Source organism: Athalia rosae, chromosome 3 (assembly GCF_917208135.1).
Source record: "Athalia rosae chromosome 3, iyAthRosa1.1, whole genome shotgun sequence".
In the NCBI taxonomy this organism is placed as follows: domain Eukaryota; kingdom Metazoa; phylum Arthropoda; class Insecta; order Hymenoptera; family Athaliidae; genus Athalia; species Athalia rosae.
In genome coordinates, this window is record NC_064028.1 from 23,555,841 (window position 1) to 23,569,890 (window position 14,050).

At 41.0% G+C, this 14,050-nt stretch overlaps 1 protein-coding gene across 2 annotated transcripts in view; it reads right to left on the reverse strand.

Moving 5' to 3' along the window:
• Positions 1 to 14,050, reverse strand: part of LOC105686793 — a 142,860-nt gene that overhangs the window by 78,753 nt on the left and 50,057 nt on the right. The gene's annotated exons all lie outside the window — the stretch shown is intronic.

Sequence of the window (14,050 nt, forward strand, 5' to 3'; positions counted from 1 at the left end):
TATATATATATATTTTATTTTTCGAAAGAATGAAAAATGTGCTCACGTCAACGAGACGCAACTAATGACGTTACGAGACTGATCCAACCGCACACCCCATGCGGTTCTTGCGGCTACGGTAACAAAAAGTGAGAGAACTGGTAAAAAATAAGAAGAAAAAGAAAATAATGATAATAATAAAAGAAACAAGCAAAACAAATGGAGGAAAATAAAAAAGCAAAGAAGGAGGGAGAGAGAGGCAGGTTGACTTCGTGGTCATCGGCATGGTCCATCGCCCCCTGGTGACATCTCCCATTCTTCTCGGCACACCATTACCTGGTCAAAGATGCCGCCCCCGCGGGACGCCCGGACTTTGGCGCCGCAGCGCTCAAAGAATACCGAAAACTACCGGCTCATGTATACCCCGAGATCCCCGAAGCGCGCGTTGAGAGAACTAAGAAATTAAAATAGGTACCGCACCACGCGCCCACACGGCGCTCTCCGCTTCGGAATCGATTGGGAGGTTTTCTTTCGTTCCTTCCTTCGTCATGTATATTTTAAGGGGATACCTGGTAGAAAATTCTGGAGCCTTTCGCGGGGTTGTTGCGTAATTCGTTTGAGAATCGTTCGTCGAATGAAATTATAAAAAAATTGCGCGATTCGATCAGAATCGCGCGTACAACGTTGCTTGATTTTTTTCATTTTCGAAAAATCGCCGTCCTGAGAACCTCCGGTGTGTCACAGCAGGTATACATATTATTCAAAGGTTTACGACCCGGTGCGGATCGTGTGGCTCGTGCCCAGCGTCCTCCGGGAACGTGGAACGAGGTGGTTCTCGAGATGGTTATCTCATTCGAAGAGACAAGATTACACGAAGTTTAACCGACGATCTTAGCGATAGTCCGGAAAACAGGAGAGAAAAAGAGAAAAAGAAACTGAGAGTTTTTGGTCCAGCGGCGGGTCCGTGATCGGAGAAACTCGTAAAAAGAATGTCGTTTCAATAATCGTGCCAAGGGAACGGCGAAATAGGCGGACAGAAATGGGGATTAGAGCTTTCTTCTTTCGCTCTCGACTGGGCAGACGCTAATCTCTCAATTTAAACGGCGAAGGATGGGAAAAAAATCGAGGTGAAAAAGAGACGGAGAAAATGAGATCGGCGGGATGACGAGGTTAACCGAATGGGGATTATAATTCGTATAAAGCTCTGAAAATGCGCTATCGTACTTCTACCTACTATACGTTGAACAACTGCGGAACATACAGGGGAGAGCTATTGCAGCGTAATAACACAGAGCTTGGGGCTGAAAAAGAGAAAAGTGCGATTTAAACGCCACCCGGTGGAACGGAGGGGGATAGAGAGAGAGAGGTGGTACATAGGAGTGAAGGCCGCATACGAAATGGGGAAGAGAAAAAGAGAGACGGATTATGGTGGCGGGTAATGCATGCGATTACTCGGATCAATGGGCTATGGCGCTATTTATGACTCTATCAGCTTGTGGGTATATAAAACCACACCGAACAACTCACACCTGGGGTATCGTCACCCCCTATTATCGTACAGATTTACAAACTGATTGGACGCTACGCGCCGCGTTGCTCCGCATATCGAACGCATTCGAATAAAAACTATTTCTCGATCAGGAATATTGACGCGAACGCGAAAAGAGTTCTCCTCTCATTATCAGGATTAATGACCGATATTCCTATCCTGTTTTTTTTTTTTTTTTTTTTTCTCTTCTTCATTACTCCCGCGATATGATTTATCACGGGGTTAATTTTTCCAGCTAAATCAATCGTCGAGGTTTAATTTCTATTCGAACAAAGACGACGGGGGTCTGGCGGCGCATTGTCGAATGTCGGACGTTGAACGTAGCAATGGCCACTTTCGGTAACCCCTTAGAAATTAGCATATCATATACCAGCTGTTATTTCAACTGGAACCGTTCGCTAAATTCGTTCTTGTAACGATATCGCGTTTTCTGTTACACGTCTACAAACATACTCGTGTGCGCGCGAGTCTCGTCTATGGCTACCAAAGTAAAACGCGTCGAAATATCTCTGATACTTCTACCGCCGAGACTTTACAGTTCTGAGCGAATAAATCATCCTAATAATAACCTACCCCTCTTCATGCACGTATACGTCTATACAAGTACACGTGTACCCTTATACATGTATATATTCTAGTTTTCACCTGCAGTCAGCATTTCGACAAATATACGCCGGACCCACCCCGTAAAACTGCACTTAGTTTTTACCTCATGCATTATTCAAAACCGCCGCAGGGATTATTTCGCCGTTGTTTATAATAAAATTCACTGTACGCGTATCTGTGGCACGGGTTTTTCTTTTTTTTTCTTATTCTCCTATTTCTCCTCAATTTTTTTTTTTTTTGTTTTTCATTTCCATTCCGTATCGCGAAAGAAGGTCCTGCGGCCACCAACCACCGGACTCGACTTACTAAATAAAACTCGCGGGGTTCAATTAACACAGGGATAATTAGTTCGACCGTTTTTTGATTAGCGAAGAACGACCGCGCGACGACTACTAAAACTTCCACACGTTTCTCCGGACTCCCATTGCCACCTGCTAATGTACCGAGTTGTTCGTCCTGTAGCAAACCGACCATGCAGATACCACCGGTATTTTAACTTCGTAATATTCTACACGTTGAGCACGTGCTAAAAAGTAAACTTCGTCGCGCCGTTTCAGTAGCGGATTCTGCCGAGCGGATGAAGATGCTAAAAATTGTTCTGTTTGAAGAGAAATAAATAAATAAAATAAAATGGAGGAACAATATATTGTTCGTCTCGATGCGATCATCGCTCGCAGCCACACGGGTATATTGTAATCAGGGGCGGAAGTTTTTTGACAATTTTTTTGTAATTGATTCTTCCTCGTGCAAAGGTGATGCGGCAAATGAAGATTGAAGCATATAAGAAACTTGAAATAAACAAAATGCGGGATCTTGAAAATTAGTAAAGTTTTCCACGTGATCTTGAACGAAACGATTTTTCAATCATAAAAAATTACGATATGCCTATCACAAGGCCCATATATGTGTATACGGTAGTCGGTTAGGTATAATATCCTGCCAGCTATTATCGTTAAAATGTAAATGTTCCCAGTGTCTAATGGCCTCCTAATTGACTTTACCATTAAACCCTCCCACGTACCTGAGAAAATATTAAGATATTACACTCGTTTGTATAATACGCCTATTACGAAATACCGAATCAAACTTCGTCGTCAAAATATCGTGATGCGTGCAAGAAAAATTTCAAATCTGATCGTACATTCAACCTCCTCGATAAGGACGAATCATCACGTTGATGAAAAAAAAAATCATCGACTAACTTTCCCACGTTCGAGTAGACGAATGAAAATTCTCCCTAGGTCTCGATCTGCGTAGTTATTCGCAGACGAAATGGGTTTCGAAAAAATAATGTTCGAATATCGAGTTCTAAGTTAACTTTGAATTTTTCCAAGTATATATTTGCAAGGATCGATGGTCAAAATGTTCAGGGAATGAAATGCTAATTCCCTGTTTAGTCAGCGTCGCAAACGAAGTACACATGTTACTCGCGATGTCTACGCATATCTGTAATTTATATCAGAAAACTAACTAAAGACAGAGTCGGACAGACAGGGGGACGGACAGACTGACAGATAAAAACAGACATATTATACACATTGCGGTGTATTTATCGGCCTAATTCGAGGCGTTAGAATAGTTTACAATTTACCAGGTGTCTCGTGCATAACTCGAAATGTGGCGTCATCCTATAAACATACTTTACAGTATAAAACGTTACCGCCGTTATTCTGTGACACTAACGAATTGTATTGTTTGACAAAACCCGTTCGGCGGTCGCGGCCGTTTTCTCGCCACAAGAAGAATCGCTGGAATTTTTCTTCCTTCTTTTTTCTTCAAACTACATACATTGCGATGAAGAATTTTATCATAACGCGCTTACAATAAGAAAATAAGAATAAAAATCAACGGAAAGTATACTTTTCTCCAAATTTCTTCCGGTGCATCTTTACGCGCGAGAAGAGCGTCGGACCGAGGACATCTTGCGGGTGTTGATCGTTTCAATATTTTTCCACACCTATTTTATTTTCCAATGTCCATCCAACCGACCGTTTTAATTTCAAACAATTACAATAATTTTCAACGAGGTTTACGCCCGCCAATAAAATAATTCTTACGTTAGACCAATTATGTAATTTCCCTTACGTACCTACACAATAATATCCGCGTAGGTATGTGTGCAGCATCGAGACGTGGTATATAAATATCGTTGTAAAGTTTCTTTCAACAGATTTTTTTTTTTCTGAAAAAGTCTCGAGACTAGGAGGTATACCAGGTGGTACAGCGTACGGTCTATCCGGAAATTACTGGAGAACGAGGATCGGGTTATACGAACGAACGTAGGATACGTATCCACACCGGTAGAAGTGGACTTTGGTGGAAGTACTTCGCAGTGAAATCAATTGCGGAAGATTGTTTTTATTCTTCATACTTAAGATATACCCTGGATCGGTGTAAGAAGAATAATATGTACCTGGAGTATGCCTAATTATTACGAGGGTTGCTGCTTCTGCTACACTCTGCGATACGCGAGATGTTATTTATAAAATCTTCAATTCGTATTCAACTATTTCCTCGCCGCACACGATCTCAACTCATCCCGTACGTTGACCGTAACAACGTATACTTTCCTCCTAGACTATCAAACGGTGAAAAGCGGGGATAAAAAAATTTACGAAATAATTAGCAATATACTTCAAGTCTGCGCCACAAGAAATGTGTATTAGCACGTTTTATACGAAACGGTGGTCTCTTATCTCTCGGCAACATATGCGCGTGGCTCGGCGATTTAACATGGTTGGCGGAAAACGGGGTTGGGGGGGGGGGCGGGGGAGGGAAGGGAAGGGATTGTGAAAAAATGAAGACGCGTAGGAGGTAGGAGCCGCCGCGTGCATCCGGTGCCCGGTTTAGGGTCACCCGAGGGATGAGGTCTGCGTTCTGGAGAGTAAAACAAGGAGGCCTTCTGTGTCCCTACGGAACACAACGTCGACCTCCACTCCCCTCCCCCCTCGTCCCTCGCGATATAATCCCTTCGGCGAGTTTCTGTGTCGTGATCTCGCGTCAAAGTTTCTCCTTTTTTGTCATCATTTTTCTGTGGGGCGGTACATACATATACGTGTACGCGTGTAGAATATCTACTCTATACTCGTGAAGCGTTAAAGAGTCGGGGGGAAAAAGGAAAAATAGAAAAACCGAGAGAAGAAAAAAATGGAAAGAAAGAAATGATACAATGACAGCTTTCTCATATATTCGAATACATGAGCCGCTCAGAAAACGTCTCGGCAACGCGATACTTCTTTATACATTTGACTCGGTTTGGTGTACCACCCTTACGACTGTAGCATGTTTTTTTAGTATGGATTACGCGCGTGCGGGGCTGCGGAGTATGTAAAGAAAGGATGAGAAATAAAAAAAATAGAATGATAACAATAATCCTAAATTCGTTCGAGAGGGACCCCCCGCTTCGGTTGACTTTATATTTTTTCGTGTTATTTTGTATTTTCGTAAGCGAAAGAGAACCGCGGACTCACTAAAATGTACGGTGAATCGTGACGGAGGCGACGCGTAACTAACCTGAAGACGATGAAAACGCTGTGCGGTAGCTGACGCTTTCCTCTTACATTTATTTTTGCTTTTGCTGCTTCGCTACGCGAGGAAAAGAAAAGCAAAAGCAAAATGAACAGCAAAAGAAATACACGGAGAGGGATATTATACGGAGACACTGGTTTCATTCATCAGACACCAAAGCCGCGTCTCGTTAATTATATATCATCCGAATACATTTACGTTTACATACGTATGTACGAGTAGATGAAAATAAAGTGCATGTACATACGCTCGGTAAAATTTCGTATGGTCGCGAACGAGAACTTTGCAATAACAAATGATCGGCGGTCACTGTAATTGGGAGAAAATTTTTCTACCTGTACGCACACAGGATCAAAGTTGTTCGGGAAGAAATCTAAAAGTCGTTCGTTTGTCGCAATAAAAAAAGCTCCGCTCGTACATCGACGCACCCTATTTTTTGTGCGTGTGATTTCGAATGCTGAATGTATTCGGATAATCGAATGAAACGATAGAATGTAACGAGAGAAATAACTGTGAATCGAATGAAATTCACAGGTCGCCGGTTTAATCTACCCACTAATAAACTACTCTTGAATTATAGAATGACACGAGCGACTGTAATATCGTTAAATTTGATAAATAGTTTGCGAATGCCGCGTGTATAAAGGGTTATCTCAAAAAATGAGAAATAAAAGAGAGAATAAAAAGTCAAACGCTGGACTATGACATCAATCAGTCTGCGTCGTGGTGCAGTCCGCACGTCACTCATTCGATTTAATTGTTATCGCGTCTCTCGGAGACAAGTAAGAAAAAAACAAAAAAAAAAAAAAAATACCGACAACAATATATTGATAATGAAATCATCTCTGGATTCCACTCATCGATAATACCGCTATAGTTATTGCAATACAATTCTGAACAGGTACAATTCATTCGTTAATAATTCTACCGTAAATTTTTTTATTTTTTTTTAAATTTTACGAAGATTGCAGAGGCGGAAGGAGAGAAAAGAAAGTGAAAATTAAGATATGAAATCTCCGTTTTGATTTTCTACTTTTTGTCCTCCTCGGTGTAGCCTGGTGTCAAGTTTACTCTCGAGCCGTTATCGGTTCGGTTGACGTTGTATGTTCGAAATCGCGTTAACGTCGCCAAGGATTTTTGTATCTTTCTGAATTTTTCTTTTTTATTTCAAAAAATTCCTTTCTCTTTTTCTTCGTCTTTTTTTTTTCTTCTTTTTCTTCCGTCTTTTATTCATTTACGATGTAAACAAACTATATTTGTGGGGATATCGTCTGAGCTGTCACCGGTCACGATAAACACTCAATGACAGAGGCCAGCTGCTTGTCAGTTCGGTTATATGCATCAGACACTATATTATATGGAAAGAAGAACCTCTGAACTTGGTGCATTCTATCGTGAGCGAAATCGCGTTTGTTTTCTTCTCTTCTATTTCATCTTCTCTTTCTCATTTTTAATTTAATTTTTTAATTTATTTGATTTAATTTCATTCTTTTAATTTTCCTTCAATATCAAACGAATCCGTCCATAATCCGTGAACTCAACGACTCTGACAAGAACACAATAAGATTCAGCTTATAAATAAACAAATAATTAATTAGGTAAATTCTTTTGAAAAATTTTTTTTTTTTTTTCTGTGCGATTACGATGTTCAAAAATAAATTACATTCTTCTTGATTTCGGGTATCACATGTGATTCGAAAAGGTCATTGCCAATGAAAAAAAAAAAAATGGATATAACGGAGACGAAAAAAAAGAGGAAGTTTTGGAAGTGAACGAACTCGAGCTTTTCTGATTTTTGTTGACTTGTTTTTTTTTTTTTTTATTCTTCTTACCTGACAATTGGTAAAAGTTGAGTCGCCCTCGACATGTGATATACGTTTGTACTCGCTTGTGTACACAGCAATTGCTTAAATAATATAATGTTATGTATAATATATAAGGTTCGTTTGTGGCTCCTTTGAGACCGTTATATAGGAAGGGGCGAGTATTCCTAATTTTAATTTGGAGGACAAATTTTGCGGCGTTGCTTATTGGATTCATCTCGGGGTAATTGTACAGCTCTAAATCACCCCCTCGAACCCTGCGTTTCCCTTCCCTTCCCTTTCCCGCCCTCCCTTCCGTCCCTTTCCTCTTTTCCGAAGAGAGTGGAGCGAGTATTTGTCTCAGGGAGCAGGAAGCGGCATCGCCGGATTGGAAAGGTGTAGCTAGGGAAGTTTGGAACGGAGAGAGGGAAGGCTCTAATTTCACGTCGGGACTTAACGTAGCGTGGGTTTGTGGATTATGCAGGCCAAGCAAAGGGTTGCGTCCCTTGAGACGAGTGTGCTGACGCGACAATATGTATAGCTATGTGTATATTGTACGTATACATATAGACATATTTGTATGTACCGCGCGTACGTTATGTACCCATACTGTCAGTCAGGAACGCGAACTTTTCGACCAATGGATAAGCGATAGGTGAGACGAGCAAGCTATGATACTCATGCGGTGTATAAATTCCATATGCGTCTACCTATGTAATCTTCGATACAGTGACACTCCAAAGTTTGAGTTGAAATTTTTTTCGGTAAATTATCTTGAATGAATAATAAAGAAAATCCGATTTTCGTCAAATTTTCGCCACTTCTCCAAAAATGCCCTTACCCGCGTTCGGCAGAGATTTTACTTTTCGTGGGTTGCATCCCTCCGACTCCGAAGTTCAGACATCTGATTATTCGCGGCCAAACCGTGACACAAAGTGAACAGTATCATAAAAAATGAAACTTTTGAAGAGCACTGTATATATGTACGTATATCCCTATAGATATATGATACCCATCCACACCCGGTGGTGTAAACAACGTCGTCGAACCGCTAGCCTCTGGCTCAAACTATAAATTATGGTCCCTGAGTTTTACCGGTCTGCACAGTAGATAAGCAGAACCAGAACGCACAACAATCTGGTATACGTAGAATCTAGAATCACGCGGCAAAGTTCGATGTGCGAGAAAAATTATTCGTACGATCGCGGTTATAAGGATATTTCAGATTTTAAATTTCATTTTTCATTTCGATTTTTTCCACGTGACATTTATACGTTATCGCGCGTTGGAGTGCGGTAAAGATTCGCGAGTGCGCGTAAGCAACGTCCGATTTCCCGTAGCTGCATATTATGAGAATGGTTTGGGCAAAAGTTGTTATGACAGTCAGCGAGAGACTATCAATCACTGAGATTTGGTCTCTGCGGACTGACCGCGCGTAGCAACTTATCCAATATTTAAGGTTTTGTCCCTCGCGGGGCGAGTTGATATATCACTAGCATTAATATATATTTGCGGGGGAGATAACTCCGATCGGAGGTGGATATAATATACGAAGTATAGAAGTCGGGCCGCTTCTTCGACCAAAGAAAATTCTCTCCTCTACGGCCCGCATCGCTGACGATAAAATAATAAAAAAGGAAAAAGAACTCTAGGCCAATTTCGTCATTTTTCCTTCGTTATACGTATCGTTGACAACGATAACTTTCGTGAGTTTAAAAAATATTTACGTCTGTAACCGCGAATAATTATCGAACGTCTGACCTGATATCGTAGCGTCATAAAAATCGTTCAAATTTCGCTAACCGTTGTTCGCGTCGATCTTCCCTACGATAATTCGAAATTTTCGTACTTCTTCTATCGACTTTCCAATCATCCTGAAGAATTTTTCATTCTATTCTCGATCTATTTCAACAGCTCGGCCGTGAAGATGTGGATTTCCAGCTAATCGAACGGTGTGACTCTGGACATCGTCGCGCCTCGCGCGTTGTGCGTCTGCGGTGCATATCGCGACGTGTGGTATATAATAAGAAAGTTAACTGGTAAAAAAATTCTAAGGGGAATAAACTGAGAACTATGTATAAGCGGAGGATATTTAGAGGGAATGGCGAAGGTGTGTGGAAGTACGTGAAATGTATTCGTACCTGCATTACTACGACGGTGCGGGTCATGTGTAGGTAAGGCCCGCGGAAATCTTACGTCCGTTTTGAGACAACCCGACATTATCCATGCAAATATTCGGGTTAAACGACCGTTCAAGAATAACATTATATGTATACGTATGTATCCCATCTGCGTCGAATGCCATTGCCGTGGTACGAAGCATGTAATTATATGGAACTGTATTTTCCCTTATGGTACATAACGTGCGTTACGTATATATATTTTATTTTACTTCAATCCTGTATTCCGTGTATAATGAATAACTTTTGATTCTCTCGCAAGTTGTTAATCTCACGCCTCGATCAATCCATTAGTAATAAAGTAAGAGAGAAACAAAAAAAAAAAGAAGTAAATCTCATTACGACTATGTTCACATACGTGTATATCCGTATCATTTCCATGTCAATTAACACCTTGCGGTCCCATTCATATTCTACCTTCTTTTTTCTCCCTCGTGTCTTCAAAAAATCATAAAAATTCGGTAGACCTTTTTCTCAAATTTTGTAGAACAGGGGAGATATGTTACGAAAATCGATTTTCTTTCTTTTTTCTCTTTTCATTTTCTCATACGATTTCCCACGTACGATTTTTTAGTTCAAAATCTTCCTTTGACTCGAAGGGTCGCGTTTCAACGCCGCCGGTGACGCTGTTGCTGCTTACGCTCGCTGCAAGTCGCGAGAATTCCATCCATCTTAATTTTCTAACTCATGAAATACACGACCGTCATTATTGTTAAGGTATGTAGTATATTATATGCCCATCTAGGTATACATATATATATATATATATAGACACATGTATAAATATACTTTACGGGTTGTACGAGGTGTATAACCCTCGAAAACCAAGTTCACGGGAGTTCATATAATTATATGATACGGTAATAACGCCCAATTTAAATAATACGACGCGCTGCTTTGGTCAATTTTTTTTCTTCTTTTATCATTTTCATTTTTTATTTATTCGTCGTTGTTATTTCTTTTTCTTTACTTTTGACACACCGACTCGTAACACGCGGACGTGTGTATATTTCTCACCATCTATGATATCCTCCGAGGTTCCTCGGCTTTCTTTCCTTCTCCATTTTTTCCCTTCAAATTTCGTCATTCATTTTTCGACCCGAGTCTCAACCCAAATAACACGTAACGTACTCACCGTACATCTCATCACTAGAAACGATGATATCTCGAAACTCCAAATTACCGGTCTCCGAGTCGATCCAATTAGGTAGTTGAAGATAATAAAATGCAAATGCATGTAACTAAATAAGTATAGATATACACCCAATCCAGCCTAACAAAATATAAAAATTCGTCACTTCATCCTCAGTTTCCCGATATTAATAATATTAATAATAATTATAAGCGAGAAAAAATGTAACGATTCGAGCAATTAAACAAGAAAACGTAAATTTCTCTGTACAGCGTTGATTGGCTAAGCCTTGGTAATTATTCCGGTACGAAATGTGGAGGAAAGGTGAGAGATGGGGTGTCGGTGGGAGGGGAGGAGTGGCGACCGTTTCTGTCTCCAAGGTACAATTGCGCGTCTATTTACTCCACCCTTGGGATGTTTTTCGGGAGGAGAAGGAGGACGGGTTAGGTAAAGGGATGCGAAAGCGCGATGCGGAGAAAGGAGGAATAAGCGGAGGCACGCGAGAAGGGAATTGGGGTGGGAAGGGGATGTAACGTAGAAAGTAGTACAGGTCGAACGGAAGGGGGGTGGTCTAAACTCCCGACTCTAAGGCTCGACGGAAACCCTTTCCGAACAGCTTTAAAGCTCCCCCCGGCCGTCTTAAAAGAAAGGGTTAATTAAAAACAACAAAAGCTATCCACCCCATTAACGCCAGTTTGTATGCGAATGTACCCCCCCTTTTATATGTATATATATATATACATTGCTTGTACGCGTTGCTGCAGTTATAACGATTACATGTACGCGTATACATATCTGCTGCTCGCGTAGACGTATACGTGCATATTAACGCGCGGGTACGTCGGTTCACGTTGGTCCAAGGTTGGTTCGGTATTCGCAAGCAAGATTATCTCGAAAAGCTACGGAACGTTAGCTTACATTGCTCCCAAAGGTCGCCAATTATAAATACCATACTCTGAAAACGTACGAAAGTCATCAAGAATTACAGATATTACTTATAACCACCCCTTACATTTATATTATCTGAATTGTATTCGTGCGCACACTTTTGTCAAATTGCTATAAAATAAGAGAATAACTTTATCGGTTTTTCTTCTTATTTTTTTCGACTCAGGAGAATGCTCGGACTGAAAAATAAAAAGCGAGCGAGAGGAAGAGTGAAAATAAGATGATCTTTTTAAAAATGTGAGGGTATTCTTCTCTTTTTCTTCTTCTGCAACTGCATTTTGAAAATCGATGCATAGTACAGTAATACTCGTGCTGAATCTCGAAATTTGGAACTGCAATTTCATGCATTACCTACTGTCTTACGATCGGGGTAAAAAATGATTCTGAATAAAAAAAAGAAGACTCAAACTGCAGAACTGCTTTCGAAGAGGAAGACAATCCTACAACCAGATCACGGAATTCGAAGTTAGCGTGAAGAAAAAAAGAAGAAAAGCTAAACTAGAAATTTTCGAAGAGAGATATCCAGTATAATTCGCAAAAAAGATGACGCCATTTGTATTCTGATATCGAGTTTCACGGCGTTGCACATAAGAAAAAGTCACGCGGAGGTGACCAATGTCCGGTCGTTAAAACACCCTGGGGAGATATATTCGCGGTCGGAAGAAAAAATAACGTGCATAAAAGGATACGAGAAAAAAAAGAGAAAAAAAAACTTCAATCTTTTGCTGCGTATCGCATTTCTATTTTTTCGATGATAATCTTAATAATGATAACGACAAAAAATTCTTGTTGAAAATTCTTACGTTTTATAAAAAAGAAAATAGAATAAAAAATAAAAGAATTATTACACGGTGCAGACCGCGCCGCATCACGCATTCGAGTCGGGCCACCCATGCCGCGCTGTTAGTCGAGTGTTTATCGATATTATTTAATTATATTGTCCAGCGAAATAATTACAGATCATTACGGCAAACCTGACTATGCCAGTGTATATGTGATGGTGATATCGCACACAAGTTACGCTCGTTTTTACGCGCCCGCACGGTATTAATTACCCAAGAGGTACTGTACACGTGTGTGTCATCGTGCGGATATATGTTTTTTTCATCGTTTTTTTTTTTTTCTTCAAATTAATCGTCGTAATACGAGCTATCGACCCTTCGTCTACACACTGATTCCTCCGAGGCACGTTCAAAAATTTCCAGTTTTCAGGACTGAAGTTATTATCTAGACACTTTGAAAAGCTCGACTTATCCTACATTCGAAATAGGTGTAAAAATGGAGGTTGAGGACAGGGGGGTAAATTTTTTTTTCACTTCACCTTTTTCCAGTTTTTCCCGAAGAAACTGGTATGATACACGCGTACGTAGATAGACGATGGAATTTTATTCCTTCCCATAAGAGGCCTCGCACGTATAAATAAAATTTGTCAGATAAAATGAACGATGCAAAGATACGAGCATAATTCCCGTTTTTATCGGGATCAGTGGAAAAACAAACAAAAAGGGAAAAATGTCAAGGGCTAAATATGAGGGAACATTTATCCCGAGCTGCTAATAGATTCCCCCTCGCATGTACCGTGTGTATAAGTTGCGGGAGAACTAGCGGGGCGTCGTAAGGAGTACCGCGTCCTTTCGGGCGACGTCGAGCGGCTATCTCGGGATGAATGTCCCTAAGGTTCCTCGACCCTCCCTCCCTCCCCCCCCCCCCCCCCTTTTTTCCTCCCCGTGGTACCGGGCGAGGCGGTTCTTCATAACGGGAGCGGAAATATTAGGGGAAAAAGGGAGGAGGAAAAAAGGGAAGAGGAAAAGTTCGGGGGGTGAAGATTCAAGAGAGCCAGAGAGACGAATGGACGAGATAAGGCGTCGCGACAATCTGCGTGTCTAAGGTGGCAATCAGGAAATTCTCTTGATATTTTTCCGACCCGGATTTCCTTCAGGATCCACCGAACGCACATACACGGGCGCGCTCGCGCACACGTTCGCGCGTAACTTTGGCAGACGGAGGAAAGGGACGAAACGACCAAAAGACAAATAACCCCCTCGCAACGCGTATACTCCGCTACACCGGCAAACAAGATCGGAGGTCTTTCCCCTGCCCCACGAAAGCAACACATTAATCTGTATCAACCGATTCCATCAATATTTAATTGCAATCTCATCCCTTCCAGGATCATCCCAGCGTGCCTATTTTCTTTTTCTTCTTAATTTTCCTCCACACGTCGCAATATCCTTCATAAACTCATTCGGTGTTGAATCGTCTCCGAAATCTCATCGTCCAAAAATCTTGTGAAAAAAAAAAATCGAAAAAGAAATTCAATTTCGCA